The 24,830-nt window shown below is 38.3% G+C and overlaps 1 protein-coding gene and 1 pseudogene across 3 annotated transcripts in view; both read left to right on the forward strand.

Annotated features, from left to right (window-relative positions):
• The window catches only part of LOC137255966 (uncharacterized), a 589,910-nt pseudogene that overhangs the window by 150,194 nt on the left and 414,886 nt on the right, over window positions 1–24,830 (forward strand).
• The window catches only part of LOC137255973 (beta-4C adrenergic receptor-like), a 228,221-nt gene that overhangs the window by 129,376 nt on the left and 74,015 nt on the right, over window positions 1–24,830 (forward strand). For all 3 annotated transcript variants that reach the window (XM_067793593.1, XM_067793597.1, XM_067793596.1), the window contains one exon: window positions 19,650–19,709. The gene's annotated coding sequence lies outside the window, so the exon portion shown is untranslated. The remainder of the gene's footprint in view (window positions 1–19,649; window positions 19,710–24,830) is intronic.

Genomic DNA, 24,830 nt, shown 5'->3' on the forward strand with positions numbered 1-24,830 from the left:
ATATGTGTAGATGTGTAGATGTGAAGCAGTAGATGTGATATGTGTAGATGTGTAGATGTGAAGCAGTAGATGTGATATGTGTAGATGTGTAGATGTGAAGCAGTAGATGTGATATGTGTAGATGTGTAGATGTGAAGCAGTAGATGTGATATGTGTAGATGTGTAGATGTGAAGCAGTAGATGTGATATGTGTAGATGTGTAGATGTGAAGCAGTAGATGTGATATGTGTAGATGTGTAGATGTGAAGCAGTAGATGTGATATGTGTAGATGTGTAGATGTGAAGCAGTAGATGTGATATGTGTAGATGTGTAGATGTGAAGCAGTAGATGTGATATGTGTAGATGTGTAGATGTGAAGCAGTAGATGTGATATGTGTAGATGTGTAGATGTGAAGCAGTAGATGTGATATGTGTAGATGTGTAGCAGTAGATGTGATATGTGTAGATGTGTAGATGTGAAGCAGTAGATGTGATATGTGTAGATGTGAAGCAGTAGATGTGATATGTGTAGATGTGTAGATGTGAAGCAGTAGATGTGATATGTGTAGATGTGAAGCAGTAGATGTGATATGTGTAGATGTGACATGTGTAGATGTGTAGATGTGTAGATGTGTAGATGTGAAGCAGTAGATGTGATATGTGTAGATGTGACATGTGTACATGTGTAGATGTGAAGCAGTAGATGTGATATGTGTAGATGTGTAGATGTGTAGATGTGAAGCAGTAGATGTGATATGTGTAGATGTGTAGATGTGAAGCAGTAGATGTGATATGTGTAGATGTGAAGCAGTAGATGTGATATGTGTAGATGTGTAGATGTGAAGCAGTAGATGTGATATGTGTACATGTGTAGATGTGAAGCAGTAGATGTGATATGTGTAGATGTGAAGCAGTAGATGTAATATGTGTAGATGTGTAGATGTGAAGCAGTAGATGTGATATGTGTAGATGTGTAGATGTGAAGCAGTAGATGTGATATGTGTAGATGTGTACATGTGAAGCAGTAGATGTGATATGTGTACATGTGAAGCAGTAGATGTAATATGTGTAGATGTGTAGATGTGAAGCAGTAGATGTGATATGTGTAGATGTGTAGATGTGAAGCAGTAGATGTGATATGTGTAGATGTGTAGATGTGAAGCAGTAGATGTGATATGTGTAGATGTGTAGATGTGAAGCAGTAGATGTGATATGTGTAGATGTGTAGATGTGAAGCAGTAGATGTGATATGTGTAGATGTGTAGATGTGAAGCAGTAGATGTGATATGTGTAGATGTGTAGATGTGAAGCAGTAGATGTGATATGTGTACATGTGAAGCAGTAGATGTGATATGTGTAGATGTGTAGATGTGAAGCAGTAGATGTGATATGTGTAGATGTGTAGATGTGAAGCAGTAGATGTGATATGTGTAGATGTGTAGATGTGAAGCAGTAGATGTGATATGTGTAGATGTGAAGCAGTAGATGTGATATGTGTAGATGTGTAGATGTGAAGCAGTAGATGTGATATGTGTAGATGTGTAGATGTGAAGCAGTAGATGTGATATGTGTAGATGTGTAGATGTGAAGCAGTAGATGTGATATGTGTAGATGTGTAGATGTGAAGCAGTAGATGTGATATGTGTAGATGTGTAGATGTGAAGCAGTAGATGTGATATGTGTAGATGTGTAGATGTGAAGCAGTAGATGTGATATGTGTAGATGTGTACATGTGTACATGTGTACATGTGAAGCAGTAGATGTGATATGTGTAGATGTGTAGATGTGAAGCAGTAGATGTGTAGATGTGTAGATGTGAAGCAGTAGATGTGATGTGTGTAGATGTGATATGTGTAGATGTGTAGATGTGAAGCAGTAGATGTGATATGTGTAGATGTGTAGATGTGAAGCAGTAGATGTGATATGTGTAGATGTGTAGATGTGAAGCAGTAGATGTGATATGTGTAGATGTGTAGATGTGAAGCAGTAGATGTGATATGTGTAGATGTGTAGATGTGAAGCAGTAGATGTGATATGTGTAGATGTGATATGTGTAGATGTGTACATGTGAAGCAGTAGATGTGATATGTGTAGATGTGTAGATGTGTAGATGTGAAGCAGTAGATGTGATATGTGTAGATGTGTAGATGTGTAGATGTGAAGCAGTAGATGTGATGTGTGTAGATGTGTAGATGTGAAGCAGTAGATGTGATATGTGTAGATGTGTAGATGTGAAGCAGTAGATGTGATATGTGTAGATGTGTAGATGTGAAGCAGTAGATGTGATATGTGTAGATGTGTAGATGTGAAGCAGTAGATGTGATATGTGTAGATGTGTAGATGTGAAGCAGTAGATGTGATATGTGTAGATGTGTAGATGTGAAGCAGTAGATGTGATATGTGTAGATGTGTAGATGTGAAGCAGTAGATGTGATATGTGTAGATGTGTACATGTGAAGCAGTAGATGTGATATGTGTAGATGTGTAGATGTGAAGCAGTAGATGTGATATGTGTAGATGTGAAGCAGTAGATGTGATATGTGTAGATGTGTACATGTGAAGCAGTAGATGTGATATGTGTAGATGTGTAGATGTGTAGATGTGTAGATGTGTAGATGTGAAGCAGTAGATGTGATATGTGTAGATGTGTAGATGTGAAGCAGTAGATGTGATATGTGTAGATGTGTAGATGTGAAGCAGTAGATGTGATATGTGTAGATGTGTAGATGTGAAGCAGTAGATGTGATATGTGTAGATGTGTAGATGTGAAGCAGTAGATGTGATATGTGTAGATGTGTAGATGTGAAGCAGTAGATGTGATATGTGTAGATGTGTACATGTGAAGCAGTAGATGTGATATGTGTAGATGTGTAGATGTGTAGATGTGAAGCAGTAGATGTGATATGTGTAGATGTGTACATGTGAAGCAGTAGATGTGATATGTGTAGATGTGTAGATGTGAAGCAGTAGATGTGATATGTGTAGATGTGTACATGTGAAGCAGTAGATGTGATATGTGTAGATGTGTAGATGTGAAGCACTGTAGATATGTAGGTGTCTACATATGTTGGCAGGATGTGACTCTTCATTGGGACATCTGCTTCTTACCACTGTACAATGTTGGGATAATTATTTAAATTCATGATCCTTTCCTTTAAGACTTGTGCAAGCCTTTGTACTTGCTCCATCCTCGATATCTCCAGGGTATACATTCCGATAAGTCATCACTATACCTTGGCCTGATGATTCTATTACCTCCCTTTGCTGGCTCCGCATTCTCACAGTGGCCAATCAGCCATTCCAACAGACCCTGCCAGTGTCAACGAAGATAGCAGTTGCATCTGTGAAGGTATGTTCACTGTGCGGCTCAGATTTGGGGTAAATCATTCAGACAAATTGACAGGTTTGAAACTTTAAAAAGATTATATAATATGCAAGAACTCCTTCTACATTTTGCAGTGAACCTTTCCATGGTTTGTGTTGCCAAGTTTAATCGGTTAGATAATTTAAAAAGCAAAAGTGAGTTGTGATTGCTACCCTCAACTTCCCTGTGTGAACACCTGATTGGCTGAAAAGCCAACCAAGGGAGGTAATAAATTCATCAGGTTGAGCCGTAGATGCATCCAGGGTATAGTGGAGATTCACTGGACCATATGCCCTGGAAATATCAAGATGCACTTGCTCTGACTCTGACACTGCCAGAAATTGTGTAAACCTTATACCCAAGTACCTATATCGGTGCATTTAATTTGAGGAACATCAGCATTAAGTTTAATCGAATCCAGTTTGACTTAAAAGGCAAAACGAGCTAGATATTTTCTATGTGAATCATCAGAATATTTTCATAAAAGACAAAAGAATGAGGAAGGGTAAAGGTTGTTTTGCACTTGAAGTGCAATCTTGAAGTTACAGAATATAGACTTGTCTAAGTACTGTAGGCTACTGTTGGAGTTTTCAGATTATGATTATGTTTTAGGGGAAGTTTTTACAAGTATTTGTTCATCCACTTGTTACCAGTGAAGGTCTGGGTATTGATCTTCAGTAACCCATGCTTACAGTAAGAGGCGACTAACCGGATGAGGTGGTTAGACTTGCTGACTTTGTTGACACATGTCATCGGTTCCCAACTGTGACAACAGATGCTCATGTTGTTGATCACTGGATTGTCTGATCCAGATTCAATTATTTAGAGTGAGTGAGTGAGTGAGTTTGGTTTTACGCCGCTTTTAGCAATATTCCAGCAATATCACGGCGGGGGACACCAGAAAAAGGGCCTCACACATTGTACCCATGTGGGGAATCGAACCCGGGTCTTCGGCGTGACGAGCGAACGCTTTAACCACTAGGCTACCCCACCGCCCCTCAATTATTTAGAGACCAACACCATATAGCTGGAATATTGCTGAGTGCGGCCTAAAACTAAACTCACTCTTCCAGTGGTATGTTTTACACAGTCTCATGTTTTATGTTTTTTTAACAGCATTCCAGCAATATTACAAAAAGTTAACAGGAGCTTCACACATGGTATTCGTGTGGGGAATCAAACATGGTTCTTTGGCACGGTGAACGAACACTTGTGACCATCATGCTATGGGTGTTATCGCATTTTGATTGCTGTTTAACACAGCATTGTACACCTATATTAGGAACAATCTGTAAATAATCAAATCCTGACCAGTGGTCAACATCATGAGCATTGACATTTTTCAACCATGTCATCGAGCCTGACCACCCAATACAGTTTGTCGCCTCTTACAAGCATGAGTTGTTGAAGATTTGCTGTAACCAAGTCATACCAAGTTAACGATACCAGTGCCTAAATTTTGGTATTTCCTGAGCTGCAAGAGTGAGGGATATACCAATATTTAGAGACGCTTGTTGTGAATGTAGTATGATATGGGCACAAATATAATATTGTATTAATTACCAAAGTCGTGAAATTGAGGTAAAATACCCGAATCTGCTTTCAAACATACGCTGGCTACCCACTGTCGCTACATGTAGAACACAACGTCATATAACAAACGTGATGTCAAAGTATTGTTGATGACATCACGTCACCATGACAAAGTGATTTTTTTCCCTAAGGCTTGGTATAAAAAATATGGACCGCGATATTTTCGTTCTGGTAGGTAATGAAGTATAGTACATATTCATTTGGGTTGGGTGGGGAGGGGGGCAGCAGTGCCATCCCTTTAAACTTGCTGAAGCGAATCAGGATTTGGTGATTAATGATGCCTGAAGATTGCAATTGGTCGTCAGTGCTCTGATGTGTCGCAGCTGATGAGGATGAGCTGAAAGGGTCAGATGAAGTATGGACTCAATGGAAGCATCAAAGTTGCTCGAGGTCAAACAATTATCTCAACGTGATGTACTAATTATATCTGGCGAGGCCTTGATTGAATTAACATCGTATATCTTGGTATCTTTAGATTCATATTAGCAATTAGTTGATCTGACATCATGTGTGAGCTGCAGGATTTCAAAGATGTAAGAAACTTGATACCTTGTTTGTTTGCCTGGGTTGTATTATGAGGCTTCCATGATTCTGTTGATATGGTTACATGTGCATTCTTGTGTGAGAGTGAGTAATTAAAAGCTGTGAGTGGATTGAAGGAAAAGTTATATTAGGCCAGACCTATTTTATATCTTGTTTTGCAGATTTTTGTGCTCATTAAACCTAACGGCAGGAGGGAAATTATTTTTAAAAAATCACCAGTCAAAGTAATTTTCCTTTTAAATTGTAAAACTATTTTACTTTCGGTATGAAGTGTAATGTGGGGCATAAAACAGTCAAAGACAAATCTTCATTGAGTTTGTGTTTTGGGCCAATAAAAGCATTGGAATTTTAGTTTAGTTTATCTATATTTTATTTCTTTTTCTGTAGTAAAATACTGGCAAGAACCGTCAAACAAGACATAAAATTGGTCTGGCCTTAAAATAAGAAGGAAGAATGGTCTTCATTGTATAGGCAGATGTCTTGCTTCTGAAATGAGTTGTTTTCTGTTATGTAAAATTGGCTGTAAAATGTGACAAGTAGAAACCAAGAGTATTTACAATTTTTTAGAATAAATCTTGACTTGCCAATGAACTGTTGACCTATGAAGGAGTTTTCAGATAATATTTCAGTTACTGTGAGAGAGATTAGGTTTAAGGGGAGGGTATTATGAAGTGTTATCCAGTATTATACAGTATTATACCGTAATATGCAGTAATACACTGTAATGCACTGTAATACACAGTGTTATTGCCATACCAGGCTAATGTCTTCTAGAAGCTAAAGTTTGGTTTGGAATTTTAATAATTTTAACCAAACCAACATTTGTAATATTTAAGACAGTGTAAAAATGTCCAACAAATTACACTGAGCCGTATGTAGTTAAAAGCAAAATGAAAGCCATTATTTGGAATGTGATACTTTGATGTTGCAACTTCTCAACAATTCTTTGATAAATTATTATAGTTGCTGACGTTATAGTGTCATATTTGTAATGAAAGTGTATCCCAGGTCTTTTAGAGAGAAATGATTGATACATGTGGTGCCATCATAGATCACGTTGATGAGGCAGTATTCTGTGTTATTCCACGTCTGTGTGATAACATGAATGATGGTGTTTCCTAATGAGTAATTGTAGACACTGCCCTTGAATCTGAAGAGATGCAAATGAAAGTAATGTGTTTCAAACTCATTGTTTGACAGGGCCCATGCTTAACACTGTTGGAAGACTGCTCCATGGTCGAGCGGACAGTGTCAGTGGTTCTGTTTTCAGTCAGGATGGTGGGGTAGCCTAGTGGTTAAAGCATTCACTTGTCATGCCGAAGATTCGGGTTTGAGTCCTCACATGGGCACAGTCAACCCATTTCTTGTGTCCCTGCCATGATACTGCTGGTATGTTGCTAAAAGCGGTGTAAAACCATACTCACTCACTCACTCCTCGTAGTCACACATGTCATGCCCCATGTTAGAAGGGGCATGTTGTTGTGCTGGTGTACAGTACTCAGGGGGATTTGAAGAAAACATGATGACTTAAAATCAGTATAATTTCTCCAAGTTGGTTACCATTGTATACTGCAGCTTTCACACATGCACGTGTAGAGATATACCTGTCTGGTGCCTGAAGGAAACATTATGAGATCATTGTGCATGTACCTGTCAGGGGAATTTAATCTGGGTATTCAGCATGAGAGGTGAACACTTGAACCACCTGGCTACCCCACTGCCTCACTTATGCTTTTATTATGTTGACATCTGTATATGGTAGTCAAGTGTTAGCTGATAGGAACATAGTCAACTTAGAGAATAGGAGCTGAGAATAGAACTAATTGTCTGATGGTACACGTGTACGTGTCTACTGACATTGTTGCAGTCATTTGTCAATAGCACCTAATAGGTTGGCAGGGTTTGTATACTCCCCAGGGAGTATAAGTAATGAATGCTTAATGATTCACATGTATTTTGGGGACATGTGGCACCCTGTCATCTGAGGTACCATAATTTGCTGTGTAGTAGAGTTACAGTCAAACCCCGTTGTGTCGAACTCGTTGGGTCCAAGGGGAAAGTTCGACTTATCCAAGTGTTCGACACATCCGTCAGCACTGAAAAGACCAAGAACCAACACGACCACGTTGCTTAACACATCGTTATTTTGCAGTAGGATACACATACGAACAATATATCTTTGCAATAAACGTTTACGGGAGTATTGATCTTTAAATTACAACATATACAAATGTAAATCAATTCAATCACTTTATTCGTCATGGCAAATAAATATACATACAGCTTTGACAGTTCGAGACAAAAGGGTAAATTTGTACTTGTTAGAGCCTTTGGGGACCCTAAAATGAGTTCGACACAACCGGGAATTCAACACATCTAGTTCGACACATCAGGGTAAAAATAATGATAAATATAAGGAAATCGGCAGGGACCGAGATGTCAGTTCGACACATCCGGGAATTCGTCTCAACCGAGTTCGAGACAATGGGGTTCGACTGTACATGTTTTGGCTTTGGCACAGGTCAGTGATTGTGAGTTTGTGGTTCCTCATGTTGATGTTTTTGTTTTTAACAAGCTTGCTATAATAACACCTGAGGATCCCTTTTTTGGTGCTTTTGTATTGTTTAGTATGAAATTAATAGTTATAGTAGCCTTTTTATTTTTTCAGTAAAATGTGATCGTCTTGTTGGGCTGGATTATTGATTTCAATCATTTAGATTGATAGTAATTAACTAAATGTTGAATGGCTATTGATGAATATCAGAGAGAAAACTGAGCAAAAATGAAGAAATACATGTGGAAAAGAATATAACATGTGGAAAAGCTGTGGCCTGTTTATACATGGACTACAAAACAACTTCCTGAATATAATTTGTAAGTACCCCATGATCATAAACCAAACTTTGTGTATTGTGTGAGTAAATTACATCTCTTTTCTGTCACAAAAGTTGATGTTACTATATTATCGATTACACTATTTTCGTTTTGATAATCACTGATAATTTTAGCTATAGATAATATTCAGAAAGTAAGATAAGTTAAGGGTGACAACTTTAGTATATGTTATGTGACATTTCGGTATAGATTCTTATACTGTTGTCAACCAACATTCACACATACTTTTTTATCCAACCTTAATGACATCCTGTAGCACCTGTTCTATGACAGCAACAGCAACAGCAACAGCACCAGCACCAGCACCAGCTTCACCTACATTGTAGCCTGACCTCATCTCGACTTCATCAGCAAGGTGATCAGATTCCAGGTGTCAGTTGTTGATTTCTGCATGATTCCAATGTTCTTCATTTCCTGCCAACAGATGCTAATCTGGTACTGTCCAGGAGATTGTTAATCATATGTTGGTATTAATCAGAGATCCTTTCAGTGGTTGTTAGTGAATACTTATTATAAGAGAGACACACACACCTGGGTTTAACAAGAAGTGGATTGTGCACGAAAATTAATCGAACCAGGTTGCGTTCATGGAATAAATGTTATGTATAATTGGAGGAGCATTTGAAACTTTTATGGAAGGGAGGGAGGCAGAATTATAAAACAGCCCCAAATCATATTTCTGAAATCCATTTATGGTGTTCTCTAATACAATATTTCTGGAATGTTGCTAAATATGAGCCATCTATGTTGACTGCTGTGACGACGATGATGATGATGATGATGATGATGATGATGATGATGATGACACCTTGTCTGTTTCCAAGGACGAATCCAGCTTTTGAGTCTGTTGAACATTTTCTCTTTCTGACTTAAAGAACTGTTTCAACCTTGTGATAGTGAAGGGGGCAGTGTGACAAGTGTGGCCTCCTGCTGCTGCTGCTGCTGATGCTGATGATGATGATGATGATGATGTTGTTGTGGAGTGAAAACAAGCATATTCACTCCCTCTGGTCACATCTTACCTTCTGTACACTGATCTGAGTTTTCAGACAGTCACTTGGGAATTTCTTTGCCCACACTGTTTGAGTATTGACACTTTCCTATTTAATATCAGCTTTTGCAAAATGGAATTCATAAACATTTAAGTGTTATACATGTGGATGGCAAGCCTAGGCCTAAGCATAGCAACACCACTTCCATTACTGGTTCAAACAGGGTAGATGGGACTGACACCCTCGTATTGAACAATTAGCAACTAGTATGCTGTAGTATTTGATCACAATGAAGGCACATCACATGATTTTAGAAATATTTCTGCCTCTTTTATATATATTTTGGTGTGTGCATTTCAATTGATCCCATAAAAGACTTATTATCCCTTACAATGTGCCTGAATTTGATAATTGAAACTCAGAGGTGAGCAACTTCCAAGGAGAGATACATGGAACATGAACAATTACTCCCTACATGGAAAATTGTCACCGTTTTGTTGGTGTTTGCTGAACTGGTTTGAATCACATGTTTTGTGCAGGATCTTCATAAAGAGCTCTCCAAGGGAAATTACTCAATGGGGAAATAGTTTTCAGCTGGCAGAGGACATGAGACTTGATTTAATGCAAAATTTGCATACATTCATTCAAATTTTTTAATTCAGTATTATAATCTAAATACTTATATTTGTTTTTGAATAAGTGATTTGGTTGCCTCCATGAGGGCTGATAGTATTATTGAAAGAAATACATTATTTAGTTTTAGTGAAGTGTAGTGTGATATAGTGCCTTCAGCTACCATGATTTCAAAGGTTACTATGGCAAAGCAGTTTCTTATTAATGTGAACACATTACTTGGCAGCGTGTACCATTACTCATTTAAGCGACACCATCATCCAAACTTGTCACACAGAAGTTGAATAACACAGACATCAGCGCTTCATCAACAGGATGTATGTCTGTCCAATCCGCACAAATACGGCATGACTGCATTCATCTAGACAAACTCGATCTGTACAGAACCTGCGAATGTCAGGTTGTTCTTTAATAACACATAGTTATAATTTTTTTATAGAAACAAACTGTTCCTTTTTATGGAAAAGGCCCTCATGTGAGATTCCGAACCTGAAGAAATCTAGTCTTGCTTCAATTAGGCCTTTAGTGTTGCATGCAGTTCTGGTCAGTTGCATGCAGTTCTGGCCAGTTGCATGCAGTGCTGAGCAGTTAACATTGTATGCAGTTCTGGGCAGTTGCATGCAGTTCTGGGCAGTTGCATACAGTGCTGAGCAGTTGCATGCAGTGTGGAGCTGTTGCATGCAGTGCTGAGCAGAGGGGTTGATAATGCAGTTTAGGGACTGTTAAGTATACTTCTTGTTCTTGAATGTACTGCTTTAAATATACATGGATGTAACGCTGCATGAAATAATGAAACGGTTCTTGGGCACATTTTTTTCAAAAGTGACAAGTGTTGTAGGACTTTTTAAAGAAATTTTGAAAGGAAAAAAAGTGACGAGGAAGGAACACATTGTTATATTTTTCTCTCAAAAATACAGTTTGGGAAGTTTAGCACGTGTTGGTGCTAAAAAATTGAAAAAGTTGAAAATTCAGTCACACTCGTTCTCTCAGACACTCATTCTTGTAACTTTTAAGTCAAAATGATCTTTTTAAATGGCAAAAAGTTGTTACATACTCAAATAAAAGTGACAAGCCAATGCTCAAGAAACATTTCACCTTTTCTATTTAGCATAATAATAAGAAAAAGCTGTCAGAAGTCCCACTGGATTGATGTCTTAAGACAGGTCCTGAAAATGTGACATTAGCCAATGATCCTAATGACCTGGACTGAGTCTCTCTTTATGGAGATTGTACAGAACAGGTACCTTGTCTTCATGAATGAAATTATAGTACAGAATTGCACCTAAGAGTTGTTTATGAATATATGTCACCTTTCAGGGAGTCTGAGAGATTTAGAATGTGAATGGCTCACGTTGTTAAATCTGAAATCAAAGGCAGATTGGTTAGGATATGTTTATCATCAGAATTCAACTGAAACTGGTTCACTGTGCTTTTTACATTCAAGTAGGCGATGTATGAACAATATCACAGCAGGGGACACCACAAATGGAATTCACGCATTGTACCCATGTGAGGATCTGAACCCAGGTCTTCAGCAAGATGAATGAATGCTTTTACCTCTAAGCTACCCAACCCGGGAAGGTCTGGGGTAGAAAAGGCCTTCAGCAACCCATGCTTACCATGAAAGGTGATTCTGCTTGTCATAAGAAGCAACTACTGAGATCGGGTGGTCAGGTTCGCTGACTTGGTTGATACATGTCATCACAATTGCGTAGATCGATGCTTGTGCTGTTGATCATTGGATTGTCTGGTCCAGACTCGATTATTTACAGACTATCGCCATATAGCTGGAATATTGTTGAGTGTGGCGTAAAACTAAACTCACCCTAAGTTACCCCATTGTAAAGTCGTGAGTTTGTAGAGGTTACTTCTATTCACTCACAACTGTAGTGAGGAGGTGTTAATACATGGTCTAATGTTGCAACAGTGAACTGAATGGAATGTTCAAATATAATCCCACTTCTTATATATAACCTCTTTTTCCTAGAATAAATATAAGCTGTGACGTAATTGAAATACTGACAGAAACTTGACTCCCTATGTTTATGATAATATATCTTTCTTCTTGACAGATTCTGAAAACACTGTGGTTTTATCTTGACCTACCATTAAACGTGGATATCTACACCACTGTTTCCAAAGACGTAATTTACTTGTTTGTGTTTTGGGCAACTTAGTGTTAAGTATGTGATTTAATTCCCATTTCCGCTATCTCCAGACACCCACATCGCTATCGGTGTTTTGATGTGTTGTCACACTGAGACACGTAGCATAGATTACAAAACACAAATAATATTCCTCTGATGCTTTAGCAGTGATTGTAAAAATAACCTCTTTGGTTTTTTTATCTGTTGATTTGTTAATATTATCCCATCTCTAAGCGTGCACACTTTATTATCTTGGTAGGTTTAGGATGGGCTCTGCACTCAGATAGGCAGTTTACATACGTTCCCATCATGCAGCAGGAAAGTGCTGCCACCTACTGGAACAATCCCATAATACTGTATTGAAGTGCTGCCACCTATAACTGTGATCTTGTTTCACTGTAACACCTGCCCCATAATTTTGGCAGATGATCCAAAATGTTTGTGAGGTCTGACTCTACCCTCCTAGCATCCTGTTGTTTTCATGATGATTATATTACCTTGTGAGGTGGAACCAGCACGATCTGACCTCGATGTAGAAAGTTGGGAGAGGTGATAGGTACCAAACATATCTCACTCTGTGAAGGAGTTCAGATCATGTCAGAGCAAGCCTTCACAGTGACTGTCAGGTAATCTGTGTTACATGTTGATTGTTACCTTTTGTCAGTACCTTTTTAGAACTGCGAGTGAGTGAGTGAGTGAGTGAGCGAGCGAGTGAAGTTTTATGATGCTTTTAGCAATATTCCAGCAATATCATGGCAGGGGACACCAGAAATGGACTTCACACATTGTACCCATGTAGGGAATTGAACCCAGGTCTGAGGCATGACAAGTGGATGCTTTAACATGGGTCATTGACAAGCAAATGATCTAATCACAGGCTACTTGCAACAGGACAATCCAGCGACATTTACATTGAGTTGTATTAAAAAAGTGAACCATAAGAAAGGGTATTACAATGTCACATGTCAATCATCAGAAACGAGTCAGGTGGTGTAGGGTAAAGTCACATGGCAACTTAGTAGGTGAAAGAAAGTTTATAGATGAAACTCGGGTAGTGTTTGGAGAAAATAATAACATTTAGGAGATAAACATACTGTGTTGGGAAATCAGAGATATATAACGAAATTATAATAGCTGTAAATTTGATTTAAAACCGAACGCGTAGCATGAGGTTTTAAATACAAAATTTAGAGCTATTATAATTTTGTTATATACCGCTGATTTTCCAACACAATACGTTTATCTCCATTCTACCATTACTGTGGTATTCAGATTTTAAACAAATACTTAACGTGTTGAAAAATCAGAGGTATATAACGTGATTATACACCTCTGAATGACTTTGATTAGCAATCACAATCCAGTATTTACTGAAGCCATGGTAGAATTCTGTTTGGAGGAAGGCTGACGAAAACTGGAGACCAAAATACCTAAAACATCATGTGTAATGTTTCAGGATGTGTTAGCTACAATCGTGTAGGTGTACTGGTACCAATTGAGGAAAATACTTACTCATAAAAGTACATTGATGTACTAATTTTTATCCAGTTGTAGCCAAGGAATTTGGGAACAACTCCATAATGGATATATCAGGATGACAATATGCTCCTCACAGTGCTCTGGTCTCAGAAAACCGATAATATCCCAGGAATGGACAGGCATGCACAGTCCCCAGATATTAAGGTCATAGAAATTGTGTGGAGATGTGTTAAAATTATACTTCAGCGAGGCTATGAAAACATCAACTGTCATGATGGTTTGATTGCTGCGGTATAGCAGATATCTGATCCACATTCCCACATGTCTATATCCGAAGTTTATACCCATTGATCCTTCAAAGAGTCTGAAGTTCCATAATCCAGAAGGGTTATATGACCAAATATTGACAAGTTTTGGTGAGTCAGTACATTAATTCGTCTTGTTTAACATGATTTTATGGAGTGCTATTGATTCTACACAGGTGACGTCAGACTTGTTGCAATGCTTTTGGCATGTTACTGTAGTTAACAATTTGATAAACCCGAGATTATTTCGCTAAAGGTGGTCCATAGCTTTTCATGACAATAATATTTTGCAGCATTGACACTCTATATCTGTGTTGGATTTATTTATATTTTTATGTATACATCACAAAAGAAGACATATTTCCATTAATCTTTATTGTAAAGTAACGTCAATGGAAATTTTGGCTACAGAGCTATATGTGAGAGTGTCTTATCCTCTTCCAATGAAAGTCACCCATGAAGGTCCAGGGTAAAATAGACCTTCAGCAACCCAATGCTTGCCATAAAAGGCAACTAAGCTTGCTGTAAGAGGCGACTATTGGGATCGGTTGGTCAGTCTGCTGACTTGGTTGACTCTTGTCATCGGTTCTCAGTTGTGCAGATTGATGCTGATGCTGTTGATCACCAGATTGTCTGGTCCAGACTTGGTTATTTAGATACTCTGCTAACAGTATTGGGCAAGATAAAGGTCGCCTAACATTTCAGCAAGACAATATTCTGCTAACAATTAGTATTGAGCAAGATAAAGGTCGCCTAACATTTCAGCAAGACATTAGTCTGCTAACAATTAGTATTAAGCAAGACAAAGATCACCTGACATATCAGAAAGACATAAGTCTGTTAATCTTTTCAAGAAAACATTAGTCTGCCATTTGTACCCTGTACCAAGACCGACAGGCAGCACAATGAGGATAGTGAACTTGGTTTATTGAAGCTTTCAACAGATTTTCAGTAGCATCATGACAAGTAGCTTTGATGTGGATGGAAAAAGTGAAAAAGAGGCCTTGTTTCACAAAGCTGGCATTGTCCTACAGTTGTCATACCTCCTATGTACTTACATGGACTTACGACAATGGTAGCACTCCGATAGCTTTGTGAAACGGGTCCTGGATGTCTTCCACTTAGATGGTGTTGATTAGACAAGTCTGTCTCACAGTCACATTATTTTCCCTACTGCCCAGCTCTCCCTGCAATGCTAAAGCCCTGTATGAAGCAAGTCTTCACTTTCCAAGGTTCTGAATCTCCCATTTCTCTTGGGCTTTGGCTCCTTTTCAATTTAATTATGTGATTCTTCGTTACTACCAATATTATATATATTCAAAGACAGTGTTAACTAGAAACAAACAAGCTGAAATCTTTGGGGACCAAGCATTTGATATAAATAAAATGGAACAGTATTATTTGTCATGTTTTATTCAAAAACCTAATTCTGATGTGAATATTTTTAATGCTTAGATCCAAAGAAAAATCTGCTCTTTAAATTATTGAACAGAGGATTCTTTACATGTCACAGATATCGCAGGTGACATCCAGCCTACAGAGCATGCTAATATAGATTCCACTTTTCTTTGGCTGTGGCTGTTTTTGAACTGCTGTGTGGAGAGCAGAAAAGATGTCCTTGATCGTTGATTGGTTCTTACAGCAAATGATATTATCGCCATGGGTCTTCTTCATGTAAAACTTGACAAGAGTCGACCATAACAACATAATCTCATTTTGCGAACAAAATTAAACATATACCACTCCCGAACATTGTTGGAGAAATTGGATTTTTAGTGGAGGGATTGTCAGTTCTGAACCTCCCAAAAGCATTGTTGGATCCCCCAGGAGGAATGTATTAGCAGTGTGATGGAAGGAAGGCAGTTATCTGAAAACTGTCTGTCTGAAGAGGTTCAGCCTGCAAAGATTATATGGTTTTGTGGGGTCTATATTGTTCTGGATGTATGATAGAACTGGCTCTGACAGAATGGCAGTGATCATGGAGATGAGACTGTTCCTGACTAGGACAGATTTGTTGTGGTGTATTACGAGGTATCTTGGACATGATCACTCTGCCCTTAGTGAACTTGTATCCCAGTTCTCATGTGTGACATAAAAGTTTGGGTAATTTTGCCACTGTTGTTAATGTCTGTAATATTTCATCCATATAGGTTGAATGATTGTGTGGAACTTTGTGACATTTCACAATGGTTAATTCATCACAATCCTGATCAGTCAGTTCTGTTAAGATGCTACTCTTTTGAGTAAAGTATCTGCAGTTTGTTCTCATTTTGTCACAGTCTGACCACATCTGAACTTTTGGATGATGTTTTCCCTGTCGGGTTGACTTTCCACATGTTTTTTCTTCACATTTGTTTTTAAAATGTCTAATCTGTGAAGATACAGGTTAGAACTGATCATCGGTAATACATGCTTGAGGTGAGATGCAGCTAATAGGATCTGGTGGTCAGGGTCACGGACATGGTTAGCATGTCATCGGTTCCCAGTCGTAGATCAATGCTCATGCTATTGATTACTGGATTGTCTGGTCCAGTTGGTCCAGTCTCAGTTATTCTCAGACTGCTGCATGTAGTTTTAGTATTACTGAGTACGACATAAAACTCACTTTTATAATGTCTTTGAGAAAAACTCAGCTTCTTGAATTATTTATCTCTCATGAATGAATGCTGAAAGTTGTGATGCAGTAGACACTCATTACTCCAGAAGTGGGTTTTGATTTAAGAGGGATGACGATAAAGATATTGCTAGTCTCTGAGTATTACTGAATGAAAAAACTCACTCACTCACTCACTCACTCACTCAACACACACACTTTTCGTATAATAATTGATCTTACCGCATGGTGTTTTTTCTTCAATATCTATTTAATGTTGAAGTGAAATGACGCTTCGAGTCTTTAAGAATAATATGCATTGACAGCATAGTACTTGGAAATGTATCATTGCAAGCACCTTTTAGAGTAGGGATGCCCCTTTTGAAAGTCTGTGACCCTACCCTGTTGGGATCCTTGGGAAAACACTGCTTCCAAAGGTCCTCAGTACAACTACCAATCTGACAAGTCAATATCACCCCATAGAAATCCATGACTTCCTGCAGATTAATGTGTGATTTGTACACAAAGCCTTTATAATAACTTCAGACTTTCAACAACTGTCAGTTATTTAAGACGACATAACGTCCTTCGTAAAGTCTAAGGAACAATACAAGAGCAATACTTAAGCAAATCAATCTCCATGAAATAGTAATTTCCAAGGTCGGTGCTATTCCGTACAGGTAACGATCCCGCCATGAAGGGATCAGAAGAATACTTCATTAAACAGATAAGGTTCCCAGACTAGAATGAAAGATTTAAGGCTTTACTTTGATCCTACTCTCATATTTCGTTCCTCATGGAAGAATGCTTGTTGATTTTCATTGCTTATTTCATATTATTGTGTTAGGTCTGTGACTAGAGTAGGATTCATCTCCATTTAGACTTGTATTATGTCCACTGACTGTAAGAATGACAGCAGTTCTTGATGGGGATTAAAGACAGGTTGGTGATGTGAAGGGGGTCATGTCAAAAGTGGAAGTGTGGAATTTGTGTGATTACCATTATTGGTTCCTGAAAAAAGGGAGAATGTTTTTACATCTCTTTTAGAAATATTCCCGCAACGTCATATCAGGGAATGCCAGAAATGGGCTGAAGAAAATGGGACACTACGATTTTTTTGTATTGCTTTTTAAATTTAGCAATATTTACAATAAATATTTGATTTGGTCAGTGCTTGGATTAAAGACATAAAAGTCATTATGGTGATAAAACTTACTGACTTGGGTGATTGTCATTCTTTCCAGGTCGATGAATAGAATATCAGTCACTGGTCACTGGTTTCAAGGTTACTATTGGTTACCAAAAATGTATGCTTGTATTACAAGGGTTATTAATGAATCATGTCGTCAAATTGTCGGTTGACTGCTAAAATTCAGTCATCAGTGCTCACTGTATCAATCACTCTATTGTCTGGTCCACACTCAGCTAATGACAGACTCAAAGCTAGACTGTTGCTGAGTTTTAATTTTGAAAAACAAACATTTTGTGATAATGATTTTTTCCTCCAAAAAATAGTGATAGAAAATGTATTACAAGAACCTTTGTGTCTTTATGCAAGAAATAGATCTGTCCCTGAAGGCTTGAAGTGAGTTCTGATTGAAAATGATATTCTCAAATATGATATATGGTCCCTCCTTCAAAGCTTTTAGCACTAGGCCGTGGTGTGGGCGGGCTGGTGCTTGTGTATCTTACAGTCCCTTGAAGTTCACATCTCTTAATAAATCAATTTGTAGCATGGTTTGATTATTGAATTCTGAGAATGTCCTGCTCATGGAATTCTTTCGCTTCAATTGCCCTCTGGCAGTCAGCAGGACTTATCATTCTAATGACTGAACGGTCAGTTAAGTGTTAGGGACTGACCATTGATGTCAGATAAGTGTTGCTAGGAACTGACCATTGATATTTAAAGGGGGATGATGATGATGATGATGATGATGATGATGATGATGATGATGATGATGATGGGGCCTGGGATTTTTAATCTGGAACTGGTCATCACAGCTGATATATCACAAGTAAAATAAGTAATGTCTCAGACAACAATAACTACAATGGCGTTGTATCATAATGCTTGTCAGGCCATTGTGACATCAATGGTTATTATGATGTCACAATTATATGACATCACTAATCTCAAGCCATGGAAATGGATTTGGGCACTTTTCACACATCTGAAAGATTCTGTACAATGATACAATATGTTATTATTTTCTGGAAGTTATGCGAGCAGTAGGGTAGTCTGATGGTTAAAGCTTTCGCTCACCATGCCAAAGACCAGGGTTCATTTCCCCACTTGACTGTAGCAATATGTCAGGCCCATTTCTGGTGTCCCCAGTCATGATATTGTTGAATACACATATCAAACTATTTTGATAGTTCCATATGTTACAGAAACACACAAATAGTAAGCTTTGCAAATGCTCATTTATGTTAACAAGATGTCTTAAAGTGAAAACATGAAAATGCAGCCATGAGCCTCCTATGGATTTGAAAGTAGAATTCATAACTTCAATGTTGAGAGGTTAAATGACAGAATATGAAAGAAAGAAAAGCAAATTGCTTGACAGGAATGAGTGAAACTCCAACTTTGACCTTTTCACGTATGATAAGAAAGGTTCCCTTAAAATAAATCATGTAAAACATCTAATTTTCCTCCACAGGGGACGAAGGTTGTGACAGAAATACACTTTCATGCTGTTTAGTAAATATGATCAGTCAAGAGTAATTATGTAGGTTTTGGTTTTACATTTCAGTCAATTGGCCATACACTGCATATGGGCCCTTGTGTATGAATCATAAGCCCAGGATATGAATATGTTCTTATCCCCATGAAAATATCCAATGGTTCATTAGGAGAGAATACAAAGAATCAGCATCTTGTGTTCTTGTTAGGGGCCACCATGTCTAACTCAAGTGCCCTTAGCATGGTTATGCATTCAAGGATAAACATCCAGAATGTTAAATGGTGAGGTGTCCATTATTTCTAATTATCCTTGCATGAACTAGTTTATGCTTGTTTGGGGCCATGATGTCTAACTGCAGCTACGGTATGGTTTTCATTGAGTACTGATGTCTGAGTTTATAGTCTCACATTGCAAGCTGATTATTTCCTGTCTTGGTTTCAGCCTGGAATTGGTACTATGATATTGGCGCCTGTCTACTGTTGCCATGGTGACATATATTTGGTAAGTTCTGCTTTCTTTGTTCTGTCACCCTGTGGAACCAAGGTTAACCAATTTTAAGACTAACCATGAATTATGAGTTGAAATCGAGTAGAACAAATCCTGATATTTGGAATTATGTATTTTGGTGAGAGATTATTTGCTGAATGTGTGGAAAAAAGTGTTTTTGAAATGGAGTTGATCATCCCCACCTCAAAGAAAAACATTTCGTGTCTTGATACACTATTCCCAGATGAATAAATGGTTGGTGTCACACTGATTCTCAGCCAGTGTGAGTTGTGCTAAATGTACATGTGTACTAAACTACAAATGGATGCTGGTTGAAGTAGCAACATGATGTAGTGACCAACAGAATACTGACTCTGAGTCAACCAAGCATTCCCATAGTGCTGAGGAGCAGGCAAGGTAATAACAATTACTTTCTTTTAACATGTAGTGAGTCACGAAGGCGAAGGCCTCAATGCCAAAATTTCCTTGCACAGAATCCTGATGTATGTAGTTTATATTCTTGATTGTTTCTTTACTTTGTTAGGGGGGGTTGGGTAGCCAAGTTGTTGAAGCATTTGCTTGTCACATCAAAGACCCAGGTTTGAGTTCCTACATAGGGACAATGTGAGAAGCCCATTTTTGGTTTCCCCCATCTTTGTATTGCTGGAATATTGCTAACAATGGTGTTAAACTATACTTGCTCACTCAAAGCAGCAGCTGGAGAAAAGTACTGTTACAATCACTAATCAACATGTAACAGAGCTTACTGGAAAGTCATTGTGAAGTCTAGTTCGCTGCCCACCTGTCCGCACACTCACTCACTCACTCACATCTCACCCTGTCATCACATCCAAATGGTTATTTCTGGTCATCAGACATGTATATGAAAGTTATCATGAGTGTGAATATATTTTGATGTCACTGTAAACACATGTAAAACTGTAAAAGTAACAAAGACATATGATTATTATCAATTATTTTATGATAATTATATAGTGATAACCCAGAAAATTTGTGAAAACAAGCCGTCTTGGATGTAATTATGTGTTATCATCAAAGCTTCAGTTTGAAATATATTTATAGATTTTCTATTTTGTTTCTGAAGCCAATATGGCCATGAAATATGATCCTTGTATATTTGATCTTAAATATCCTTTATCAATAATAAATACATTTTTGTTTCTTATTAGTTTTTGTGACTCACCTGGTTAACTTACCAATTCCAGAAATTAATAGCAAGCATATTTTTTTTAAGAAACTTTATTAGTGGTAATGAAAGATGCTGCTAGGGAAATGTCTAAGAGTTAAGATTTTTATGTGGGTTTAATGTTTTCCTGGCATAAAGAGCTGATGGTATCGGCACAGCTGTTTCGATGATGGGGAGGGAAGCTGTTTTCACCTGTATTTATGGCATGATGACCTGTTGATTGCCGTAGCAAGATGAGTACTTTATACTTTACCACATTTGTAACTACAAATTGTGTGTCAGTCTAAGCAGTAGACGGTGGTTGTTTTGTGAGATATATAGGAAATAAGCATGTATAGTGAGTGAGTGAGTGAGTTTTATTTTACGCCGCACTCAGCAATATTCCAGCTATATGGCTGCGGTCTGTAAATAACCGAGTCTGGACCTGACAATCCAGTGATCAACGACATGGACATTGATCTGCACAATTGGGAACTGATGACATGTGTCAACCGAGTCAGAGAGTCTGACCACCCTATCCCGTTAGTCGCCTCTTACGACAAGCAGAGTCGCCTTTCATGGCAAGCATGGGTTGCCGAAGGGCGTCTCAGCATATATAAATAAACAAACTTTCACTTTCAGTGTGTTGTCTGAGGAGGTACACATTTATGACCCATGACCTATCTGATATAATCTCTACAAGTGTAAATCCCAATTTAATCTCATCACATGTCCTACCTGATCTAGTTTGAACTGTATCCTGCATGATTTACCCTCTACTTAGGTCTTTTCTTGTTTAATATGTAGCTGTAACTGTCATGATTGTGCCTCTGCCTATGTCTGTTGTGGTGGGGTAGCCTAGTGGTTAAAGCGTTTGCTTGTCACCCTGAAGACCTGGGTTTGATTCCCCACATGGGCACAATTTGTAAAGCCCATTCCTGGTGTTCCCAGTTGCAATATTGCAGGAATATTGCTAAATGAGACGTAAAGCCTGATGCTCACTAACACTGCTATGTCTTTCCTTGTACAGCTTTGACCTTTGGTTAAATCTTTACATACAGATAAAGATCCAGGCTAGAACTTGTCTTCAGCAACCCATGCTTCTAGGAAGAGGCGACCAATAGATCTGGAGGTCGGACTCACTGACTTAATAGACACATGTCATTGTATCCTAAAAGTGTTATGTAATGCTAATGATGTGACCAGATTGTCAGGTCGACTGGATTCATAGACTGTCATCATTTAGCTTGAATACTGCTGCATGTGTGTTTAACGATGAACAAATGTGAAACAAGGTTGCACAGTAATGTCAGGTTCTTGAGGTGTTCCTGAAAATGCAGGAAAATGAGTCTTCAAGTTTCACATAGACAAAAAAGTACAAGTTGTCCGTCTAAAAATATTGTTGGCATATTCTTCATGAAAACATGTCTTGAAGTGTATTATGTTGTAATATCCTGGCTAAAGACTCCGCCAACCCTCCCACCAAATATTATATTCTCTCTTTATCTGGCCCCTTATCTATCATCAGCTGCTTCTAAAGATCCCATAGATCTACCTAGAGCTTGTTTACGCACTTTTCCTTACCTGTCAAAACATACAATAACAGATGGAGAGGATGTTATCTGTTTGTGTCCAAGGATCATTTGGAAACCATTATATGACCAAACCTGTAAACATATTGGTAGACTGAGAACAACATTGACTGACAACTATTGGAACATATTTTACAGAAACAAGCAGTTCTCAGTTTTAAAAATGAACTATGATGAAAAAGAGCTTTCTTCTTTTTTTTGAAACTGTGCAAATCTGGGCCCTTGTTTCACAAAGCTGTTGTAGGTCTATAGCTGTCTTAAGACTATGCTACAGTAAGGGATGTATATGATTGCTATGAGAAAGTTACAAGATCTTATGCCTACAAGAGCTTTGAGAAACGGAGCCTTGCACTTGCCAGATATTCTAGACTTGCAAGGACTTTTTTGGATACATTTGTTTCAGGGTGTGTATGACAGACTGAGAGCAACAGTGTGTTCTTACATTCAGTGTACTCAGGTATGGCTACCTGTTGAAGTTGTTTGTTTGGAATTACATTACAATTGGTGGGTAAAGCTTTCTGAGATGAAACCCTGAGGTTCCCAGTCGTTGTGTGTTATATGTTTGTGGTTAGTTTGTTTGTAATAATGTTTTTGTATGTAATACAGTGTATGATGCTACACCTGTAGTTGCGATGTGTAAATACAGTGGAAGCTGTCTAAACCGGCACTTAACAGGAATGAAGAAATAATCCATTTTAGACAATGTGCCGGATCGGAGAGCTGATGATAAAATTGTAAAAACCACAAATGGGACTGAGATTTTACGCCAATGTTGACAGCTTACCGTAATAGACAGATGCCAGTTTGGACAGCTTCCACTGTACATCTTAACTAGACAATCAAGTGATTGGCATTAGCATTGATCTACATAATAGGGATACCATCATGTGTGTCAGTTAAGCCAACATTTTTGTGTCTAGACTTGCACAAGTCTCTAGGTTAATAAGTAACCCCTTAAATGGAAAATTCTGATAAAATATAAATAGGAGACTGGCATCCGTATCTGGACCTCAAAGGATAGAATGGCTATACATCCATTGGCTTAGAATTCAGTACAGCTTTGGAACGAGACTAGTTTGTGGCCACCTCTTGCTGTTAGAGGCCTTTTATGACTGGTCGGGCTTCACTTGTGAGAGGGACATATGATGACATGCATCAACCATGTCAGCAAGCTTGAACACCTGATACTGGAGTCATCCATAATGACAGTGACTGCCTCTGATGTGAGTCAGTGAGTTACTGAGTGAGTGAGTGAGTTGGATTTTATGCCATTTTTAGCAATATTCCAGCAATGTGAATGTAGAGGACACCAGGAATGGGTTTCACACATTGTGCACATGTGGGGAATCGAACCCCTGGATACTCAGGTTGCTCTAGAACAAATCCTACCTAAACCTTTACTATACTCTGGACTCAAAGACTTTCATAAAAGTATGTCGTGTTTCTTCATTTTTAAACTGATGTTTTCTAAAAGTCACGTACTATTTTTTATGACTGATAGCAATATTAACCAAATTATCATCTAATGTATGTTCCATTCCATGTCTGGGGTAGACGGCACTTTATGCTTCCCAGAAGTTCTGGGTTAGTGTTGGGATTAGGTTAGGGTTAGGGTCAGGGTCAGAAAAAGTTACAGTGTACTTAGATGTACTTGTTGCTTCCATTAGGTTAGGGTTAAGGTTAGGGTTAGGGTTAATTGCCAAAGGCAAAGTGCAGGTGACCATACGTTTGTTTGTTTGGGTAAATATCATTTGTGGAATGGAGACTTAATATTGTCGCAGGGCTAAATCTTGATTTCAACTCTTAGACTATTGTGACATATTTGCCATGTTCCAATACGTTCCCCTTGACTAATCTTCAGGCCTGTCTGTCTAGTGCCCCTTTTAAGTGTGGATAAAACCTGTTCACGTGAATAGTTTTCCATCCTCTATCCCTGTCTGAGACAAAGGAAGACCTAGCTTATTCACTTGATATTTCTGCCTGTATTTGTGCTCTGTAGACAGCCACTGTTAATCCAGTTCCGTGGACAGTTCTGGCAGTCAAGGGAAACTGAACAGTAAATGGGATTATCTCCTCTTCTCAAATGAAGCCTGATTTCCATTTGCTGGTTTTGTATGATTTGTCCCGCTACTCTATGACAATTGTGATGTATCTTCAGCCTTTATCCTTCAGATGGTTTGACAATAACACACTGACTCTGAAGAAAAGTTCTAAAAGTTTCAGTTGCAGTCCAAACATTTTCCAATATGGCTGCTGAGTTTGGAACCACTGGTGACATGCCTGATTTATGTGGAATGAAAACCTTAAGTGATGCAGCTTAAAGGGATTCACTAATGTGGAGATACTTACCAACATGAA

Source organism: Haliotis asinina, chromosome 11 (genome assembly GCF_037392515.1).
Source record: "Haliotis asinina isolate JCU_RB_2024 chromosome 11, JCU_Hal_asi_v2, whole genome shotgun sequence".
NCBI classification, from domain to species: domain Eukaryota; kingdom Metazoa; phylum Mollusca; class Gastropoda; order Lepetellida; family Haliotidae; genus Haliotis; species Haliotis asinina.